This window comes from Hylobates moloch, unplaced genomic scaffold, assembly GCF_009828535.3.
Source record: "Hylobates moloch isolate HMO894 unplaced genomic scaffold, HMol_V3 SCAFFOLD_14, whole genome shotgun sequence".
NCBI lineage: Eukaryota > Metazoa > Chordata > Mammalia > Primates > Hylobatidae > Hylobates > Hylobates moloch.
The window spans coordinates 23,719,910-23,743,199 of record NW_026652289.1 but is presented as its reverse complement, the minus strand read 5'-3'; positions in this window follow the sequence as shown (position 1 = coordinate 23,743,199).

The following is a 23,290-nucleotide window of genomic DNA, read 5'->3' as shown; positions in this document are numbered from 1 at the left end:
GACACAGGAAGCGGAACATCGCACAGCAGGGCATGTTGTGGGGTGGGGGAGGGGGGAGGAATAGCAGTAGGAGATATACCTAATGTAAATGACCAGTTAATGGGTGCAACACACCAACATGGCACATGTATACATATGTAACAAACCTGCATGTTGTGCACATGTACCCTAGAACTTAAAGTATAATAAAATATATATATAAATAAAGAACTGTAAACTGTGTGTTTTATATTCCATTGTCATCTGGAACTTATAGGAATCTGAAGATTAAACATATTTTACATAGCTGTAAAACAGACAGAATCCTTCAGGGCTGTTGTTGAACTCTTGAAATCAGAAGCTGAGTTTTGAGTGGTGTGAAGAAATTAAACATAACCTGAAATAGGAGAAAACAATGGTATAAAGATAAACTGTCCTTTCTGTTGCACCAATTTTTCTATGGGTCTTTCAAAAATAAGGAAAGTTATAGAGAAGAACATAGTTGCTACAAAATTACAGATCATACAAGCCAGAAAGAAATTCTGTGAGTTTTTACTTGCATAAACCTATTTAATTTTATTTTTCCAGAACGTTAAAATTCAAAGTACTTAAATCTTTACATAAATTAGATTAACAATAATGTGATTATTTCATTGAAAAAATATAAGTACAAATAAATTATTGAGCATTTATTAATTCTCTGAGAAAGTTAGGAGTCTTTTTGGTGATAACATTTAAGTATGGGTTTTCTTTGGTTTTTACATATTTATACAATTACTATTTTTGTCCAGTTGATGAAGTAGCTGGTGTAAGCACAGTTGGATTGAAAAAAGTGATGGGATTAAGCAAAGATGCTGGAACACTGAGATAAGTTTTTTTTTTTTTTTTGGTCAAGATGATAATAAAAATAAAATTAGATTATATATAATTTGTGAAATTATAATCTTTTTTTAGACAGTTAAAAATGGGCACAAAACTTCTGCCCTCCACACTGCATATTTGCTTTCAGTTTCCAATGATGCTGAAATTTAAATCTCACTAATACTTTTTCTTACCAATTTTTACAATAATAAAATGTTTTATACAAAGAATATTAATAAATTCTTAAATAATTCCATCAATTTTCTAAGAAATTTATGTATTAGTCAGGGTTCTCTAGAGGGACAGAACTAATAGGTTAGATGTATATATAAAGTGGAGTTTATTAAGGAGTATTTACTCACACAATCACAAGGTGAGCTCCCACAATAGGCTGTCTGCAATCTGCAGAGCGAAGAAGCCAGTCCGAGTCCCTAAGTTGCAAAACTTGAAGTCTGATGTTTGAGGGCAGGAAGCATCCAGCATGGAAGAAAGATATAGGCCAGAAGACTAAACCAGTCTACTATTGCCACCTTCTTCTGCCTGCTTTTATTCTGGCTGTGCTAGCAACTGATTAGATTGTGCCCACCCAGATTGAGAGTGGGTCTGCCTTTCCCAGTCCACAGACTCAAATGTTAATCTCCTTTGGCAACACCCTCACAGACACACCCAGAAACAATACTTTGCACCCTTCAATCCAATCAAGTTGACACCAAATATTAACCATCACAAGCTAGGATAAATTTGATGTCACATTCCTGTGTATGTATTTCTAGAGGGGGAGTACTAGTCTGACTATAGCTTACTGGATGACAACCAAAAAAATATATATTAGTATAATAAAGTGGAGATTGGAGTAATAGCCATCGACTCCAAGGTTGAAGTATTTTGACAGTGAATGTGTAGAGTAGACAAGAATCAATAATGAAAGCAGTGTGATAGGAATATTAGCATCAGGAATTAGAAGACTATGAAAGGCAAATAATTAATGTCCTACTGCCAAGCTCAGTTTAGCTTATTGATTAATTTGGGGGTATGTCAGTCTACATCCTTGTTTTGTTGGATTAAGTAATTTGTACATAACCACACTAGGTAAGTATTGGATATAATACATGGGCATCTTGTACGTATTATTCCAATAACCTACATAGGTTTTTACTGACCGGAAATTTAGAGAAGCACAATTTATGAATGTTGATAGATGTGGTGTCCACCCTGGGATTAATGATAACTAGAACTGGGATTTAAGAGTTATAAACTAGATACACTCAACCCTTAAACAACACAAGTTTGAACTTCACAGATCCACTTTTATGCAAATTTTATTTCACCTCTGCCAACCAAATACAGCAAGATCATCCCATACTCCTCTTTCTTCTCTTTAGCCTACTCAGTGTGAAGATGATGAGGATGAAGACTTTTATGAAAACCTACTTCCACTTAATGAAATATGTTTTCCTTTCTCATTATTTTCTTAATATTTTCTTTCCTCTAGCCTCCTTTATTGTAAGAATATGGTATATATTTCACATACAAAACACGGGTTAATCAACTGCACATCTTATTAGTAGAGCTTCTTGACAATAGTGAGCTATTCGTAGTTTAGTTTTGGGGGATTCAAAGTTATACATAAATATTTGACTGTGGGGGGATCAGCACTCTTAACCTCCATGTTGTCCTAGGGTCAACTGTACTCATATAGTCAATCAACTGAGAAAGGAGAGAAAAATTTTTAAAAAATTGACAAAATGTAACTAATTGCTGAAGTGGGGTCATGAGCACATGGAATTTTATCTACTATGAATTATGCTAATCTTCCCATTTTTGTGTATGTTTCAACAGTGCCAGAATATAGGCTAACTTACAAAAGATTATATGAAGAATGTTTTCTGTAGAACAAATAAAGACTAAAAACTTTATTCATTTTTTTTAATTGTAATAATATGGCTCAGTTTCAAATAAGCAAGGAAAAAGATAAAACAAAAAGAACTAATGTGTGGAGATACTAAATTTTATTTTACATTTTATACTACTCTGAGTAGTATAGAATAGTATATTATGGGAGATTCTATGGAAAAAAGATAATTAAATGGGCCTTAAAGAATATTGTTTATTTACAAGATGAGCAAATAAAATATAAAAATCAAAGTTTTAGAGTTTAGGCTATGCTTGCGATTTGATCAAAGCGTCAAATACCTAATAAAATACTGAGAGAGGAAAAAAGCTTGGCATCTGTAACCCAAATTCTACATTCACACTTTTCCATCGTTTCCTATATATCTGAGCTCTTCTCTGCTTTTGGCCTCTCATTTTGCTTCTCATTCAAATTTTAGCATTTCAGGATAGCATGAGACCCGATTGTCCAAGTCACTGTTTTGTTATTTCCAAACTTGTCAACAAGGCCTTTTTAGGGTTTCAAGAATGTTATGAAGCCAGTTTATTGTTGGCTCTGCCTTTTGTTAATTCCCACATGCATGACAAGACAGGCTCTTTCCCAGCCATTTTGATAACAGATACTTAAATCAGGGGATTTATGGATCATTTGTGAATTTTTAAAAAGTGGTTTGCAAATACCACTTTCTTAGTAGAAAAACCAGCTAGAAATACAAGACGACAATCAATTTTAAATGATTCTCTTATATCAATAATTAAAGCTTATCCTGAAAATGGAATAAGGAAAAAGCTTATCCTCACATAGTAAGATGATCCCAAGTAATAAAAGCTATCAACTTTAAAATGTAAGCAAGAGAAGCATGATTTAAGACAGATTAATCATGAAGGCTGTTAACTAAAAGGAGCAAGTAGGCTTACTCTTCAACAGGACTCTGATTAGGCCACATTGTAAAAGAGGCAGCAGAACTATTGACCACCCACCTTTCAGAGCTCCTTTCATTTTGCTTGAACATTACAACTCTTTAAAAAGGTCAACAAGCTAAATAATGGAGATTGTAGAAGAGGCTATGACAAAATATATTTAGATACGATTTGTCTGTGCAGACAAGATGAAAGAAGCATTTGTAATCAGTGATTTCCAAGTTTGAGAAGTCATATGAGGCTCTGGGCAAGTCCTGTCTTATTTTACTTTGATTTAATACTTGCTCAGGGTCTTCCCTCTGGAGACTGTGGTGTGCTTTCTCTCAAGTGGCATGGGAGGATGGGAGAAGCTGTACATGTTGTGGAACCTTTCCAGGCGTTTGGGATCAGCTCCCAGTTTTCAGTGAGAATCCTCCAGAGTATCAAATTATGGAATTCTTAGGTCCAAATAAAATCACTGTCCAGTGTTTCACTTACTTCTAAATCTTAAAACGGTTAAGTCAGGGTATTGCACTGAAAACATGGATTTATAGTTTCTTCTGAAGTTGAGGATGATATTATAGCAAAGGAATAAGTAAAATATAGCTATAAAATCACCATATGGAATACAGATTGTAAACACGTGGGATATTTTTAAACAAATCAATGGAATTAAGAGAGGGCAGAAGAATGTCAACTGACTGCCGGAAAAAATGAAGCCATAGTCTGAATATTTGGGGAATGGGAAATTCTGTTTGGGACAGGGCAATAATTCTACTGGTGAAATCCCAGGGAAATTATTTTTGAAGTGAAAGCAGGTACCAGGTATGGCAATAGTGAGAAGTGAGTCCCAAACCATAGGAATCAATGGGAAAATTATAAATGGGGAATTGATCTCCTTTATTTCTTACCTCAACCTTCCAGAAGATAAGAAGCTCCATCAGTAAAATAGCTAGGTGTCCACTCATTCATCAAATCTGCCACCAAAACAGCACTGACAAACACATCCCTAATGTAATTTTTAAAAATAAGTTGGCAACAAAACATATGCATATTTTAAGAGGTGATTTAAAAAAAACCTAGAAAGAACAAAGATGGGATAATTTACCTTAGTGTTATTAGAAAAAATTGAGAAACAAACAAACAAAAAAAGCTTAATTACATCCTGAGAAAGCTTGAAGATAATGCATCCATGAACCAAAATAGGAACTGTTTAACATGAAGCAATGAACCATAGCAATAAAGGCCACTTTGACTTCACTAAAACCAACAATAAAAGAAAGTTGGGAGAGATAGCCAAGAAAATCTAGTTTCAGAAACAAAAACAAAACAGAACAACAAAGAGATGGGGAACAGGCCATAAAAGAGAAAAAAACATAGGGATAAAATAAGGAGACTCCATGCCAGACATAAAAGAGTTACTAAAACAGATAATTAGAAAATAGAGGTGGGAAAAATAGACGAGGGAAGAATAAATAGAGATTTTTTTCCATTGCTTAATAAGAACTTATGCCTTGAATTGAGATAGCCTGTTAATTATTTAAAACAATTACTGGAACAACAACAAAAAGACCTAGTCGTGATAACATTGTGAAATTTTCAACTACTTAAGACTGAAAAAAGAGGTGATGGTATTCAGAAAGTAAATCAAAGACCTATAAATAGTGGTGATAATCAAATTGGTATCAGATATACCATCAGTAACACCAGAGCCTAAAAAAGGGTAAATTGTCTAAAGATTCCTAGAAAAATAACTATATATCGAAATTTCCATATTCCTCCAAGGAATCAGTCCAGTGCAATAACAGAAAAAAAAATCCATAGGTGAAAATTAAACATTTTATAAAAAGAATGAAACAATTAATACAGAAAAAATAAAACATGAAAGTAGAGGATGGAAGTCTCTTGGTGTGTCAATTTGAACTCAGTGCTTAAGATAGGAGTGTCTCGGTAAAAGTAAGGCACGGATGGAAATGGTATATAGCTAAGCACCCTGAAAATCTTGAGGACAGATTGAAGGTATTTGTGAGGTATAAAAAGCAGAGATGCAACTTAAACTTGTTGACAGCAACATTCCCCATGAGTGGCAGAGACATAACATTGAATTTAAAGTGTAACAAGTAAAATCCTTGCCCATCCTCTACTCAACTTTGAGAAATATTCATAGCCATAGGCACGTGAGTATTTTCTGTTGGTATGAATGTTTTTAGACTGATTTCATTGACTCATTCTAGAAAACATAACTGTGGTTTTAATACAGAACACAAATCTTACCAAACTTGATGGGGGAAAATGAGAGCACAACCAGCTGTGTGTGAGAGCTATAATTAGGGGAAGATTGTAAAGGAAAAGGACGAAACATGCATGTCTACTTTTTAGAAAAAGAGAATTCAAGAGGTAATACTTTCAGTAGAGTGGACAATATTGGGCTGTAGGCAGGAGAAAATCAGTGGGGCAACTGGGTACATGGATATAATCAGAGGGAAGGATTATGTATAGAAGAGCAACTGAGGCACAGAGACAGGAAGGTGAGAAATATCTAACATATTTTGAGGGTTTCTTTGTCAAATTATTTAGAATGTTTTCCTGGTTAAGATATTAAGCAACGTTGGGCATAAAACATCAGTCACTCTTTTACAGTCACTCTATTTATAAAATAACAAGTTTCAAGAAGATTAAGTAACCTGCCAAGCTGATACAGCTAAAAACAGATATGACTTACATTTCAATGTATTTCCACTGCTTACAAAGCCACCCACACTTAATTCACTGTGCTGTACTCCTTTCATCATGGGTCACATCTTCAGCAGAAAGTGCTGGGACATAAATCAAGAACTTCTGGTTCCCAAACTGATTCACTTGCTGCCTTACAGTTCACATTCTGAATCAAGTGCTATTGTGTTGGTGACAGTAAAAGCACAAAAGAACAATCAGGCTTAATTTTTTTTTAAAGAGTGCATTCTTGGTATCAAGACTCTGGAGTGTAGCATGACAAAAAAATATACCACTGTTGTTATAATTATATGAAATCACAAAAGTCAAAGCTGACCATTATTAACTTCATTAAAAATTTGACCCACATAATGAAATTTCCAAGCTTTAGGACAATATAGATATTAGATCTATCCAGAGGAAATAAATTAGACAACATTTTCTTTTAAAAGTATATGTGGCATTAATGTGGATTCACACAAAGTCTTGTATAAATAAATACATATTTTGTTTTAACTTCTGTAGTCAACCTCATGTATTTGTGGAAATTTATTACATTTCATAAATAATTCTGCTTCATTACTTTTAAATATATGTTTATATATTTTAAAGATATATTTTTACAAATATTGTCTATTATTTTCACATTATAATATAACAAAATGAAAAATAGGATTGTTCATTTTGTGATACTTCGTACTCTATAAGTTGGGCCTAAACTCTATATGAGAACTGATTAACAATTAAATGTTAAAATTTTATTTCATTTCATTAACAAAATGTATTATATTGGAATTTTTATAGGAAGCAGCAGCCAAAAGAGTTCATATGTTCATATGTGTAGCTGTTTTTCTTCAAGTACTTTTAAATCTTTATACGTCAGTTCCTGAATACCATTGGCCTTGCTGATAATACATTGACAGAATTTTCCCTGCAAGTAGCAGATATACAATTTTTTCATAACTTATTTGTAGCATATCTATATTCACATAAGGGTTTATGGGGATAAAGAACCAAAATACAGGCATTTTTATTATACTAAAACATTACAACATGGTATCTAAAACGGTCATTTTAAATTTGTGCTCTACCTTGCTTTTGCATGTATAGTAACAAAAATCTGGAGAAAGAGAGTAAAAATTGTGATCACCTAATGTTTAATCTATAAGATTTTATGTATATTTCTAAATAAGAGAAGTAGATTTTTTACTAAAACAAAGTTACATGAAGATTTATAGTGTTACACAAGTAAGACTGAATTCGAAGTAGATACTATTATTATTAGTGCATGTAATCTAATCCTGAAACTCATTTGAATAGGAAGGCCAGAAAAAATATTAGGATATGAAAACAAATCAACTCAAGAGATTTGAAATAGCATTTCAGGCTTAGTTTATTGATCAGAGAACTGGTAAGAGAATTGTGGAAATAATTTCCTGATCAATATTTTTGGAATGGAGAAACCTTGAGAAAGGGTTGTTGGTGAATTAATAATTTTGTTTGGGACACTTAAATTTGAATTTCCTATTGGATAGCCACATCACAATGTCTTCGTTTTTCAGGCACCCAGTCAGGGAGTCTATAAAGAACTAATTTTCCCCTACATTGGAAGGTGGTGACTGGAAGGTATTTTAATCAGGGCTCTGCTGGAATACAAGACAGAAATAATTTCCAGGGAGAAATTCTTTTTTCAAACAATTCAGGCAGAAAAGGGAATGGCAAGATGAAATTTTGGATTCTACATGTGCTCACTTATCATTTAATTTTCATTACCAACACCAAGTATATACATTTTTAAAAATGATGAAGATAACATTTCAATTATGTAGTGTAAGGATGAATTAATCACTATGTCATCATGCAGAAAGAACTGATTTAATCGTTAAAAAAAATTACAAACTCTATGGTTTCTTTCACACCAGGAAACTTAGAAAGCAACAAGAACAAGAAAAAGGCAGATATTATAAAACCAAAGCTAAATACTTTGTGTACATATACATGTAAAACCTCTGTGTAATGGAATATATTATAAAAAGTGGTGAACAATAAACAACCATATTTCTTAAATACTCGTAATATATATGAAATATAAAGATTTTAAAAGAAAATATGTAAAGATCTCTTATAATAAAAGACAGACTTTCTAGTATGTTTATTACACTATTCGCACTAGCAAAGACATGAGATCAACCTATGTGCCCATCAATGGTGGGTTGCAAAAAGAAAATGTAGTGCATATATGCCATGGAATTCTATGCAGCCATAAAATAGACCAAAATTATGTCTCGTGCAGCAACATGAATGCAGTTGGAAGCCATTATTCTAAGTGAATTAATGCAGGAAGAGAAAATCAAATATTGCATTTCTTCACATATAAGTGGGAGCTTAACACTGAGCACATATGGACATGGGAACAACAGACACTGCGGACTACTACAGTGGGAATGGTAAGGCAGAAAGGGGGCAGTGGTTGAAAAACCATCTATTGGGTTTTATGCTTGCCACTTAAGTGATGGGATCTGTACCCAAACCTCAGCATCATGCAGTGCACCTATGTAACAAACTTGCGCATGCACCCCAAGTATCTAAAATAAAATTTCAAATTAAAAAAAATTGAACCATTGTTATGCCAGAAAACATAAAAGAAATATTCATCAGGAATAGTATGTTCAAATGTTTGATCTAATCAGAGATCCAAGGAAGGCAAATAGAATAGTGATGAAATAAAACAACAAAACAAATTCCTCCTGTTTGTTTCTAAAATAGATTGTCCCATCAAATTGTGGTTAAAGTTTAAATTGGTGCAAACTGTATGATGAGAAATTAGCTGAAAAATGCTTACATTGCACTGAATCAGCCAGTTTGAGAGATCTTAGAAAGCCTTGGCTACCAGAATAATTACAATGTTGTATGAAATGAAAAAAATTGTAAAGCAGTTAACATTTAGTAGAAAGTGATTGATTAAGTAATCTATTAAGTGAAATACTTATAAGTCATTAAAATTACATTACAGATATAGTAAGCATCTGTTGTGGCTGTTGGAACCCCATCAATTCTATTATTTCTCTACTCATACTAATTAGCCTTTGTTATCTACTATCACTGCCCCTGACATAACACACATATTAGACAGAATCCTGAAGAATTGAGTCCTGATAGGAAGTGTCAATGTGCCCACCCTTCTCTTGGATCTTGAACGGAGTGGCATAATCACTTTTAACAGTGAGAGCTGATGAATCCCAACAGAGAAACCTGGAATCAACTGTTTCTTGGTTTCTGTTAGTTATATTCTTGGAGCTACCCCAGTTTCTATTTTAAATATGAAAATGAAAATAGTATTTTTAGCTTCTCTGTAAGTTCTATCAGCCCGTCTATCTACATAAGATTGTATACTTGTTTAAAGTACCTACTTTGGTTTCTATTGCTTGTAAACAGAGAGCTAAAAAAAAAAATCTAGATGTATTTACTGAAAAAAGATGGTCACCAAATTTTGGTGACTGTATTAGTCTGTTCTCAGGTATTAAGACACACCTGAGACTGGGTAATTTATAAAGGACAGAGATTTAATTGACTAACACTTCCACATGTCTGGGGAGCCCTCACAATCATGGCAGAAGGTGAATGAGTACCAAAGTCATATTTTAAATGGTGGCAGGCAAGAGAGCTTGTGCAGGGGAACTCCCATTTATAAAACCATCAGATCTCATGAGACTTTGTGAACAGGAGGAGAAAGGCCCATCCCCATGATACAATTAACTTCCACTGAGTCCCTCCCCCAACATGTGGGAATTATGGGAGCTACAATTCAAGGTGAGATTTGGGTGAGGACACAGCCAAACCATATCATTCCAACCCTCCCCCTCCCAAATCTCATGTCCTCAAATTTCAAAACTACTCATGCCTTCCCAACAGTCCCCAAAAGTCTGAACTCATTTCAGCATTAACTTAAAAGTCCATAGTCCAAAGTGTCATCTGAGAAAAGGCAAGTTCTTCTGCCTGTGAGCCTGTAATATCAAAAGCAAGTTAATGACTTCCTGGATACAATGTGGGTACAAGTATTGGGTGAATACACCTGTTCCAAATGGGAGAAATTATCCAAAGTGAAGGGGCTTCAGGCCCCATGCAAGTCCAAAATCCAACAGGCCTATCAAATATTAAAGCTGTGAAATCATCTCCTTTCACTCCATGTCTCACATACAGGTCACACGGATGCAAGATGTGGGTTCCCGTGGTCTCGGGCAGCTGTACCCCTGTGGCTTTTCAGTGCACACCCCTCCTCCTGGATAGTTTCACAAGCTGGCATTGAGTGTCTGTAGCTTTTCTAGGTACATAGTGCAAGCTGTCGGTAGAGCTATCATTCTGGGGTCTGGAGGATGGTGGCCCTCTTCTCACAGCTCCATTAGGTAGTGCCCAGTAGGGACTCTGTGGGAGGGCTCCAACCTCACATTTTCCTTTTGCACTGCCTTAGCAGAGGTTCACCATGAAAGCCCTGCCCCTGCAGCAGACTTCTGCCTGGACATCCAGACATTTCCATACATCCTCTCAAATCTAGGTGGAGGTGCCCAAATATCAATTCTTGATTTCCGTGCACCCACAGACTCAACACCATGTGGAAACTGCCAAGGCTTGGGGTTTCCATCCTCTGAAGCCATGGCCCGAGCTCTACCTTGGCCCTTTTAGCCATGGCTGGAGCAGCTGGGACACAGGGCACCAAGTACCTAGGCTGCACGGAACAGTGGGGCCCTGGGCCAGGCCCAGGAAATTATTTTTTCTTCCTAGGCCTTTGAGCCTGTGACGGGAGGGTCTGCCACGAAGGTCTCTGACCTGCCCTGGAAACAGTTTTCCCATTGCTTTGCGATTAACATTTGGCTCCCTATTACTTATGCAAAGATCTGCAGCCACCTTGAATTTCTCCTCAGAAAAACGGTTTTTCTTTTGTATTGCATCTTCAGGCTGCAAATTTTCTGGACTTTTATGCTCTGCTTCCCTTTTAAACATAAGTTCCAATTCCACACCAAAGATTTGTGGATACATAAAACTGAGTGATTTTAACAGCACCCAAGTCATCTTGAACACATTGCTGCTTAGAAATTTCTTCCACTAGATACCCTATATCATGTCTCTTAAATTTAAACTTCCACAGAGCTCTAGTGCAGGGGCAAAATTCCACCAGTCTCTTTGCTAAAACGTAGTAAGAGTCACCTTTATTCCAGCTCCCAACAAGTTCCTTATCTCTATCTGAGATGAGCAGCATTTGGTCAAAGCCACTCAGCAAGTCTCTAGGAACTTACAAACTTTCCTACATCTTCCTGGCTTCTGAGCACTCCAAGTCTCTAGGAAGTTCCAAACTTTCCCACATTTTCCTATCTTTTTCTGAGTCCTCCAAACTGTTCCAACCTCTGTATGTTACCCAGTTCCAAAGTGGCTTCCGCATTTTTTGGCCTTTTTACAGCATCACCCAACTCTACTGGTAGCAATTTACTGTATTAATCTGTTCTCATGCTGCTAATAAAGGCGTGCCTAACACTGGGTAATGTAAAAAAGACAGAGGTTTAATTGACTCCCAGTTTCACATGGCAGGGGAGGACTCACAATCATGACAGAAGGCAAATGAGGAGCAAAGTCACGTTTTACATGGCGGCAGGTAAGTGAGCTAGTGCAGAGAACTCCCGTTTATAAAACCATCGGATCTCATGAGACTTATTCACTACCATGAGAATAGCAGGGGAAAGACTCAGCCCCATCATTCAATTACCTCCCATTGGGTCCTTCCCACAACACTTGGGAATTAAGGGAGCTAGAATTCAAGGTGAAATTTGGGTGGGGACACAGCCAAACTGTATCAGTGATCATAAAATGAAAGCCACAAAGGGTGTATTTGGCAATAGGTGATTATAATTTTGTTTTCTTTTTACTGTGTTGGCTTGCTTTCCAACATGAACAATTATAACTTTTATTAATATTTATAAAAAATACAAATATAGCAATATGTGTTTGTCATGTTTAGCTTGGAAAAATCTTGTTCAGTGACTGCATTTGAATACACAGTTGTCTCTGCAAATTTCAATTAAAATGCCTTATATGAAAAACGCCTACTTTCATTTATGGAGAAATGCAAATTAAAATAGTAAGATATCATGTCCCACAAAATAGATTGAGAAAATAATAAAGTTTGAAACCTGAAGTTGGTGAAGGTCTAATAAAATCCAGGGTCATACTAGCGCTGGTCTTGCAAGTTAGGGAAAACTCGTAACATGATAATTTCATAGGAGCTACTGAAATTTTTCAAATGGAAATAACTGGTGATCTGACAAGTTGCCATCATCATTTATATTCACATGTATACATATAAATTTATGCACAAGGATGTCTGAAGACAAATTGTTTATAATTTAAAAGGACTAATACAACTACATGTTCATTTATAGGAGCTCATAAAATAAAATTATACTTTCCTTCGATGGAATATTATGCATTGTTGACTAGGATGAGGTGCTATATTGAATATGTATTATTATTGTTAGATTCATAATAACTTGGGTATGCAATTATTTTGTTAAATAATATATTGGTAGGTTGATAAGTTGTTGAATCAATGATAGTAATGGTGATAGCTCTGCTACAAATAATATAAATAGTAATGTATATTACATACTTCTTACCATGTGCCAAGATAGATACTAAGCCCTTTATATGTATTTCTGCATTTACATCTTTTGACAGCCTGCTGAGAATACTATCGTTGACATTTATATTACAAACAAGAAATGGAAGCTAGAGAGTGTGGTTCAGTCTGTGTTGCACCAAACAAACCTCCCTGCTATGTAGGGCTGGTTAGCTCAGCCTTTGGAAGTGCTGTTAGCAGATAGACATTCTTCAGATGGCAGGCCCTTGAGGATTGTCTTAGAGCTGCAGAAAGCCAATTGGCCCAAGGTCACTTCTCTTCTCCCTGGGAGCCCTCATCCAAAGCCTGATTGATGCCAGCTTATAAAGGTTTGGACATCTTGAGCCAACCTGTGACAATTCTGAAAGGCTATGCTACCTCAGAGTTTGCCATGACATCAACAGAGGCTGTAGGGCCTACGTCTCTACATGCTTTTGCTTTCTTCCTCTCTTTTCCATAGGTTTTGCTAAATAGGGCCACCAATTAATAAACTTCCTGTGTATTACAATGCTAAGCTCCATCTCAGCGTCCAGTGATCAGCAAAAGAGAGGCATTGAGATTTTGGAGCAGAAAGCATGGATGAGTGATTATGATGAGTTTCTATCATGTAAAATAAAAGTGGTGTGTATATATAAATATATATGCTTTACATACATAAAAAGTTTCTGCAAGGATAAACAAATAACTGTTGAGTATACTTACATCTAGGATTGAGATTGAGGGAAAGGGAACTCAATTTTAATATTATACATATTTGTTCCATGAGCTGATGTTATTTCAAAAACAACAAATTGAGGTTATAAAATAGATATTGCAAGTCCCATTCTTGTAAAGCACATTTATACATAGAAAAATAGTAAGCAGATTTACAGACTGTTAACATGGCTATTTTTACCTGGCTTAAATAAAGGTTATTTTGATATTATAAGTGTTTATGAAATACATATTGTTTGTTTTTCAAAAGGCATGTAATTTTATAGTGAAAAGCAAATAATTTGAGAAGATGTAGGAAGGTATGAGTGCTGTATGAAAAGAAGTTTTTTCAATAGAAACCAATGTGAAACTTAGGTAATAGGTATATATTTTCATACTGTTTTTTTAATTGGCATTTTAATTTGGCCCACAAAGCATCTGGATAGCCAGGCTGTCTGCTTCTTCAATGGAAATAGGTTTCCTTCTCCGTGTAAAGGAAGGGTACCCCATTACCAGTGTCCTCCCTTCCATAATAGCTGAAGAGAATGGCTCACTTAGATATGTTCGAGAACAACCAAAATGGCCTCAGGTTGTGGTTGGCTCCACAGACCCTGCCAGCGGTGCTGTCTTTACTACTAACCGCAGCTGTTACTATTTCCCCATTTGACATTGCTGAGTCTCTTCTATCTCTATTTCATTCTGTGCCATTCTCTATGTGTAAACAGGAGTTGTGTGGATTTAACAAAAGGTAACACTCTTCTTTAATTTTTCTGTTGAGGATCTAGATATAGCTAAAGCTTGATTATGAGCTGCATGCACAGCAATTGAAATATTGCATATCAAATCATTTTCAAATAAAATGTAGATATATGATGTTTTGATTACCATAATTTTTGTTTATTATCAGTGAATTATTTTCCTTATAAATTGGGACTATATTTATTTTTATAGTAAGAATAACTATATTGTTAATCTTAAGATTGAAAGTTTGAAGAGTACATTTTAATATCATGGCAAAACTGAGGAAACATTTTAAAAATCCATTTGAAACAAACTGTGTACTTCATAAAACGAATTATCATGGTGTTCTAAGATATTACTATAAAATGTATAAGTACTTTAATAAACCAAAGCATGCATGGGTATAAGTATCTACTACTGTGCAAGACATTACCACACACTTAGAGGTTTAGAACAAAATATCTTAATTATCTCATAGTTTGTGTGTCGGAATTCCAGGAATAATATGGCTTAGTCTTCTGCTCAGGATCTCACAAGGCAGCATTTAATGTATTAGCAAGGTTGCATTTCTGTCTGAAGCTTGAGGTCCCCTTCCAAGCTCATATGATTATTGGTAGAATTCTCTTCTTCTACTGTAGGAGTATGGCCTCACTTTTCTGTTGGCTGTCAACTGGGAGATGCTTTTAGTTCCCAGAGGCCACTCATAATTTTTTGCCATGTGGCCCTTTCTCAGGTTCTCTTACAGACTTCTGAGAACATGACAGATTATTTCTTCAAGACTAGCAAGAGTCTTTCTGGCTCTACTCTGTTAATACGTGGTCTTACATAACATAAGAATCACAGGAGTGGCTATCCCATCACCTTTGCCATATTCTTTTGGTAAAAACGAGTCGGAGATTTCACTCAAACTTATGGGGAAAAAACTTTTCAAGGGTCAGGACACATAGGGGTCACCTTGTATATGCCCAGCACAACAGGTTACCTTATAAGTCTTTGTTTCCACGTCTTATTAGCCTTGCTTTTAAGATAACCAAATTGGAGTGGGACTAACAAAGACTAATTTATTCACATGAGATTCAGTCTTGTGATTTGGCCAAGGCTATCACGATGAGCAAATTAAATATGGTCAGGTCACTTGAACATGTCATTGTGCAGACATGCATGGGAAATCCAATTTGATACAAAGTCCTATGTTTAGAGAGTGGTCAAACTTACGAACTATCTTAATCAAATATAGTAATATTGACATAATCCTCCCTAAGGTGAAAAAATTATTAAATTATTCAGCAAATACTTGATCTGAGCATGTCATAACTAAACGTCCTTCGAAAAAGAAATTTTAAGGTATTTTTGGAAGTAGTTTAAAAAAAGATAAGATTCAATCAATCTAAATTGGGACTAGAGGGAGATTTTGGTTAAAATAATACAGGATATTCATATCCATTCTATATTTATATTTCCTTGAGCTAAAAATCAATTGAGCCAAAATCGTCATGTTTATTTATATAGAAAGAAGGATATGACATAAAAGCAAATATAACTTCTAACCTCATTTCACTTTTTCAAAGAGTAAGCATAAAATATTCAAATAGGACATACATTTGAAAAAGTTAATATTTAACATGAAGTATAACAATTTTTGAAGTAGGTATTCTCCCTCAAGGACTTTTTGTATAAAATAAAACCTAATGACTATTGAGATCCACCTGAAGAATATGACAGAGGATAGGTTAAGGTATCCTCAAATAAAAATGAGGGTTTCTTATATTAGTTTTAGTGCCTATAATTCCTCTAATCAAAGTTGTATTTGATGGCTTTAGCAAAAACAAAACAACTTGACTTTCTTCTCATCTTTACTTTGTTATTGTCACTAATGAATGGAAAAATCTTAACTGGTACTTGCTTACAGAGTTTACTTTTACGTTTTAATTTGTTTAGATTATATAGCTCAAATTCATCAGTTGGACGTATGAATTGTCCTGATTTGTAATTTTTTCCTAAATTTTATTCTAGTATATAAACATGTAAACTGTCCCACATGAATGTCCTTGTCATTTTTGTGCTAAAGATACATTTAGAAATATCAAGTAATTTGACATATGCTCCTTTGGATACAGGTTAGCACAAAGGTTTTAATAGAAAATGTAAAGAGTGACGTGATCATTGAAGGGAGCACTTATAGTATATATAGCTATTAATAGAAATAGTTGCTTTTATGATATTATGTTTCTCATTACAAAAGATGATTTTTTGATGACTAGTCAAATACAAATGAATAAAAACTGATGTTTAAGGTAAACCACAAGTGTTTAGTCACCAACAAATGAAAAAGACAAATATGTTTACATTACACTGTTTAAATATTTCATATTTCATAATATTGAATGCTGATTTTCTTTTAGAGAAAGCAAAAACAATTCATAAATGTCTGAATGGCTATTCAGTGTAAATTGAAGAGGTATTGCATCTTTGCTTAACTGAAATGCTGTTATATGTGGAAATACAAAGTTTGATATACTTATAAATAGTAAGTTTCAATAAAGTCTCAACTCATAATAGCTGATAAAAAGTGTGCAAATGAGGCTGGGTATGGTGGCTCACGCCTGTAATCCCAACACTCTGGGAAGCCAAGGTAGGTGGATCATCTGAGGTCAGGAGTTCGAGACTAGCCTGGTCAACATGGTGAAACCACATCTTTACTAATAATATAAAAATGAGCCAGGCATGGTGACAAATGCCTGTAGTCTCGGCTACTCAGGAGGCTGAGGCCGCAGAATCGCTTGAACCCAGGAGGCAGAGGTTGCAATGAGCTGAGCTCTTGCCATTGCACTCCAGCGTGGGCGAAAAGAGGGAAACTCCATCTCAAAAAAAAAGAAAAAGAAAAAAAGTGTGCAAGTGAAATGACAAGGCTGGACTTCCTACAAAGAAACAAAGGTATTCAGCAAAAGTTTTAGTTAGGTTCCAGGCATCTACATAATTACACAAAAATGCTTGAAGAAACAGAAGTTCAATAGACAAATAATCATTGTGAAAGCAGGGGAAGAATTGCATGATTAGTTATGAAAGAAATGATTTGAAGAGGAATTAGAAGGATTTTAAAAGTTATTTCCAAGATAAAATGTCAAAAGCCTCTTACACATTCAATACAGATTCTTTTTCACTTAAGGCAGTGGATATAAGGTGACTAAATGTCTCCATTAACACAGGACTAAGGGCTTTCTCAAAAATGGTAAAAGTAAGAAAAATCCATGGCCAAAACATGACAAGCTGGTCAACCTAGTGGTGGTTCTTACCATTTACCCAAATTATCTGAGGATGTTTTCTTTACAAGAAAAAAATAAATTTAAAACACGCCCAAGCTCCTACAAATAGATTATATTTGAACTGATCTGAGATCAAGTCAGATATTGTATTGTTTGTATATTAGTTTTCTGTTGCTGTATTAACAGATTTCCACGAGAGTAGTGGTTTAAACACCAACGTATTATCTCATTGTTCTGTAGTTCAGACATCTGGGTGCAATGTGGCTTGGCTGGTTTCTCTGGTTAATCTCACAGTACTGAAAGCCAGGTGTCAGCAAGTAGGATCCTAGAGGCTTTGGGGATAAATCCATTTCCTTACTCATTCAGGTTGCTGGTGGAATTCAATTTCTTGAAGTGGGTAATAGGAGTGAGATCCTTGCGTCCTTGGCTAGCTGTAAGCTACAGACAGTTCCCAAATCCTAGAGTCCACCCACATTCCCTAGGTGGTGACTGCTTACTCCCTCTTCAAAGCTCACGATGCCAAGTTGAACTCTTTTCATGCATCCGGTCTCCATGATCTGCCCTCCCCCGGACCCCACTGCTTCATCTCTCCTGTTCTTTCTTCCACATCACTCTGATTCTTTTCTATCCTCTCCTGCTTGTTTAAGGACCATGTAATTACATTGTGCCCTGCTGGATAACCTGAGATCATCACCTTATTTTAAGGTGAGCTGATTGGTAACTTATTTTCACCTAAGGTCTTTTTTACAGCAGTACCTAGACGAGTGTTTGCTTGAATAACCAAAAGATGGGAATTTTGGAAAACATCCTTAGAATTCTGCCTACTCCAGTTTGTTCTACTGTGGGTCCTCTGAGTAATTCTAACTTGGCAGCCAGATTTGAAAAGCATTTTTCAGGGCCGGGCACAGTGGCTCACGCTTGTAATCCCAGCACTTTGGGAGGCCGAGGCGGGCGGATCACGAGGTTAGGAGATCGAGACCATGGTGAAACCCCGTCTCTACTAAAAATACAAAAAATTAGCCTGGCGTGGTGGCGGGCGCCTGTAGTCCCAGCTACTCAGGAGGCTGAGGCAGGAGAATGGCGTGAACCCGGGAGGGGGAGCTTGCAGTGAGCCGAGTTTGCGCCACTGCACTCCAGCCTGGGTGACACAGCGAGACTCCGTCTCTAAAAAAAAAAAAAAAAAAGAAAAGCATTTTTCAGGCATGCATCCTTGCTATTGTGCTACCTGATCACACCTACTTCCATATCTCTACAAGCACCAGATATTCGCAATATGGGAAGAAATAAATATTCTCTCTAGGACTATCAATTTTACTGTGACATATAAAGAACTTAGAAGTTAAATTACTTTCCTATTGCTGGTATAAGAAATTACAACAAACGCAGTGCCTTAAAACAGTGCAAATTTGTCTTACATCTCTGGAGTCAGAGGTTCAAAAATCAGTCTCACAAAGCTAAAAACAAGTGTCAACAGGGTAAATTCCTTCTTCAGGCTTTGAAGGGAAGAATCAATTTTCTTGCCCTTTTACCTCCTAGTGGCTGCCTATATTATTTGGCTTGTGGACACTTCCTCACATCACTTTAACCTATCACATCCATCATCACACCTACTACAGACTCTGAACTCCTGCCTCCCTCTTCTAAGATCCTTTGTGATTACATCATACCCACCTGAATAACTCATTATAATCTCTACATCTCAAGATTCTTAACTTAATCAGATATTAAAAGAGCCTCTGCCATATAACATTCGGAGTTTCCAGGAATTAGGACATGAACATCTTCGAGGGGTAATTTTTAAGCCTACGATGAACATGATCATGGTCATCTTTACAAAAAGAACAAGTAGACGAATTTTAAGATACAAAATTTTAAATCCTTAGATAAATTAGGTTGTAGAGCAGAATGCTGTGCCAAAATCTGGAGACACAGGTGCATCCATGGAGTCACAGTTGAGATCAGCTTACTGAAGAAAATCACTGAGCCATAAACTGATGGAAGTATTTCAACACTAATTTTTATCAGTTGATGGAAACTGAGTGTGGTCCGCTATGAGAAATTCCCGGAGGCCACAGTTTCAACCCTTTGTGGGCGTTGTGTCTAGTAACATCAACAAATTATCACTGAGAAGGTCAAAGAAAGATGCCATTGTGACTCCGGCTGGTGAGGGAAATTAATTGTGAAACATGCCTAGGGGCTTCTCTCTAACAAACGTCTATTGTCTATGGAAAAAGACTTCTCCAGTGGCTTTTTCAAGATGAGGGAAAGGCATTCTTCCCAATCTAGTCCCCACTAGGCTTCCTACATCACCTGTGGATGAAAATATAACCAAATGCTAGGGCTGACTGCACAGAAAGCCAACCACTGAGATTATGAGTATTGCCAGGAAAGATGGCTTTATTATGGGTAACATCAGCTCGAGAGATGGGAGACAAGACCCAAATCATCCTTTCTTTACCTACTAAAGTTTGGGATTTACAGAGTGGAGAAGGAAAACTAGAGAGGCAAGGAAGAGGAGTTGGTCAACGACAGCAGGTGGTCAAATGAGGGGTTTAGCATCTTATTGTAGCCATATATGGAAGAACAGGAATTAACGAGGGGTAAGGAAGAGGTCAGCAGACAGCAGACAGATCTCTTTTTTTTTTTTTTTTTTCAAGACAGAGTCTCACTCTGTCGCCCAGGCTGGAGTGCAGTGGCATGATCCCCGCTCACTGCAATCTCCGCCTCCTGAGTTCAAGCGATTCTCCTGCCTCAGCTTCCAGAGTATCTGGGATTACAGGCCCCCACCACCATGCCTGGCTAATTTTTGTATTTTTGGTAGAGATGGGTTTTGACCATGTTGGCTAGGCTGACCTCAAGCTCTTGACCTCAAGTGATCCGCCCACCTTGGCCTCCCAAAGTGCTTGGATTACAGGCATGAGCCACTGCCCCTGGCCCAGATGCATCTCATTGTACATATGTAAGTTTCTCAAGCTTCAGTTTTTTGGGTGTCAGGCATGTAGGAATATGGGGCCAGTGTCAAAAAAAATAGTCAAAAGGAGTCAGAGCTTCAAGGAAATAGATCAGGAATACTGAACAAATGAGGGGACTAGGGAGAAGGGAGATTTAAAAAAAAATTCTCAAGACATATGCCCATTCAACTACTGAAGATTTAGAATTAAGATGGCCTCATTCCTCCCCGACAATTTGTCACCAAAGCAATGTAGTGTAATAACTAAGGATTGAAGCTTAAAGAGCTGCAAGACATGTATTGTCACTGAGGAGTACTTAGGGAAGCCAAAAATTAATGAGACTAAAAAAAAAAATTAGAAAACTATAAACCACTAGCACCTATAGCTACAACAAAACTTAAACTAGCCCATCTCTAGCAAGATTTACATCAATACTAATATAAAAAGCCTATTTACCTCAGTTAATATTACAGGTAAAAAATGTCAAGCATTTAACACAAATTAGATGGAATGCCAAAGGCAAGAAAAAATATCCTTGGAGGAAACAATACAATTAACAGAACAAGACTATGATATGATACAGATATAATGATCAGATGAGGGATTTAAAATAACAACAATCAATGTGCTGAAGGCTTTAGTGAAAAGTAAAAGAAACAAGTTCAAGAACATATGGGTAATGAAAACAGAGAGATGGAAACTGTAAGAAAGAATAAAAAGAAAATGCTAGAAATCAAAAACATCCCAATAAAAATGAAGAATCCCTTCTATTGCCAACAATAGATTTGACAAAATTGAGGAAAGATTCAGTGAGCTTGAAATTACAATACAATTTTGTAAAGTAAAATTTAAAGATAAAAAGAATAATAATGTAAGAGAGAACTCAACATCCACGAACATGGGATGATTTCAAAAGGTGTTTCATAAACAGAATTGGAATATCAGAACCAGAAGAAAGAGACAGGAAGACATATTCCAAGTGGTAATGTGTGAAAACTTTCCAAAATTATTTACAGATAAAATCCTACCAAATCCAGGAAGTTGAAAGAATAACAAGCAATATAAATACCAAATTTTTGATTTATAACAATAATATTACTATAGACAAAATTTATCAAATTGATTTTCATAAGTCAAGCATTGCCCTAAGTAATTTTATTTTTAATTTTTATTTTGTATTTGGGGGTACATGTGCAGGTTTGTTATATTGGTAAACTGTGAGTTGCAGGAGCTTGGTGTATCGATTATTTTGTCACCCAGGTAATATGCATAGCACCCGATAGGTAATTTTTGGCTGCTCACCCTCCTCCCAACCTTCACCCTCTAGTAGACCCCAGTGTCTGTTGTTTGCTTCTTTGTGTCCATATGTACTCAATGTTTAGCTCTCACTTACCAGAGAGAACGTGCAGTGTTTGGTTTTCTGTTTCTATGTTAATTCACTTAGGATAATGACCTCCAGCTACATCCATATCGCTGTAAAGGACATTATCTTGTTTTTTTTTTATGGCTGCATAATATTGCATGGTATACATGTACCAAATTTTTAAAATCCAGTCTATTGCTGATGGGCATTTACGTTGATTTCATGTATTTGCTATTGCAAATAGTGCTGCAATGAACATATGTGGTGATTGTAGACATCAATTCAATGCTATTCGTATCAAACTACCTTTTGATTTTCATCAAGATGAATACCATCTTGATGGTAGAACAATTTATATTCCTTTGGGTATATACCCAATACAGGGATGGCTGAGTCAAATGGTAACTCTGTTTTAAGTTCTCTGATAAATTTGCCAAACTGCTTTTCACAATGGCTGAAATAATTTTCATTCCAACCAGCCGTGTATAAGCATTCCCTCTTCTCTGCAACCTATCCAGCATCTGTTCTCTTTTTAACTTTATTCAATAATAGCCATTCTTATTGGTGGGAATGGTATCACATTGTGGTTTTGATTTGTATTTCTCTAATGATTAGTGATGTTGAACATTTCTTTAGATGTTTTGTGGCCACACACATTTTCTTTTGAAAAGTGTTCATGTCCTCTGCCCACTTTTTGCTGTGGTGGTTTGGTTTTTGCTTGTAAATTTGTTCCAGTTCCTTATAGATTCTGGATATTAAACTTTTGTCACATGCATAGTTTGCAAATATTTTCTCCCATTTTGTAGGTTATCTATTTATTCTATTGATTTTTTTTCTGCTTTGCAGCTCTTTAGCTTAATTAGGTCCCATTCGTCAATTTTTCTTTTTGTCACAGTTACTTTTGGTGTTTTCATTATAAAGTTTTTGCCAGGGCCTATGTCCAGAATGGTTTTATCTAGTTTATCTTCCAAGGCTTTTATAATTTTAGGTTTTAAAGTTAAGTCTTTAATTCATCTTAAGTTTATATTTGTATATTGTGTAAGGAAGGAAGGAAGGAAGGAAAGGGTCCAGTTTCCATCTTCTGCATATGGCTAGCCAGTTATCCCAGCAACATTTATTAAATAGGAAGTCCTTTCCTAATTGCTTACTTTTGTCAACTTTGTGGTTGTAAGTGTGTGGCCTTATTTCTAAGCTCTCTATTGTGTTCTACTGGCCTATCTGCCTGTCTTTGTACCAGTACCATGCTGTTTTGGTTATTATAACCTTGTAGTAT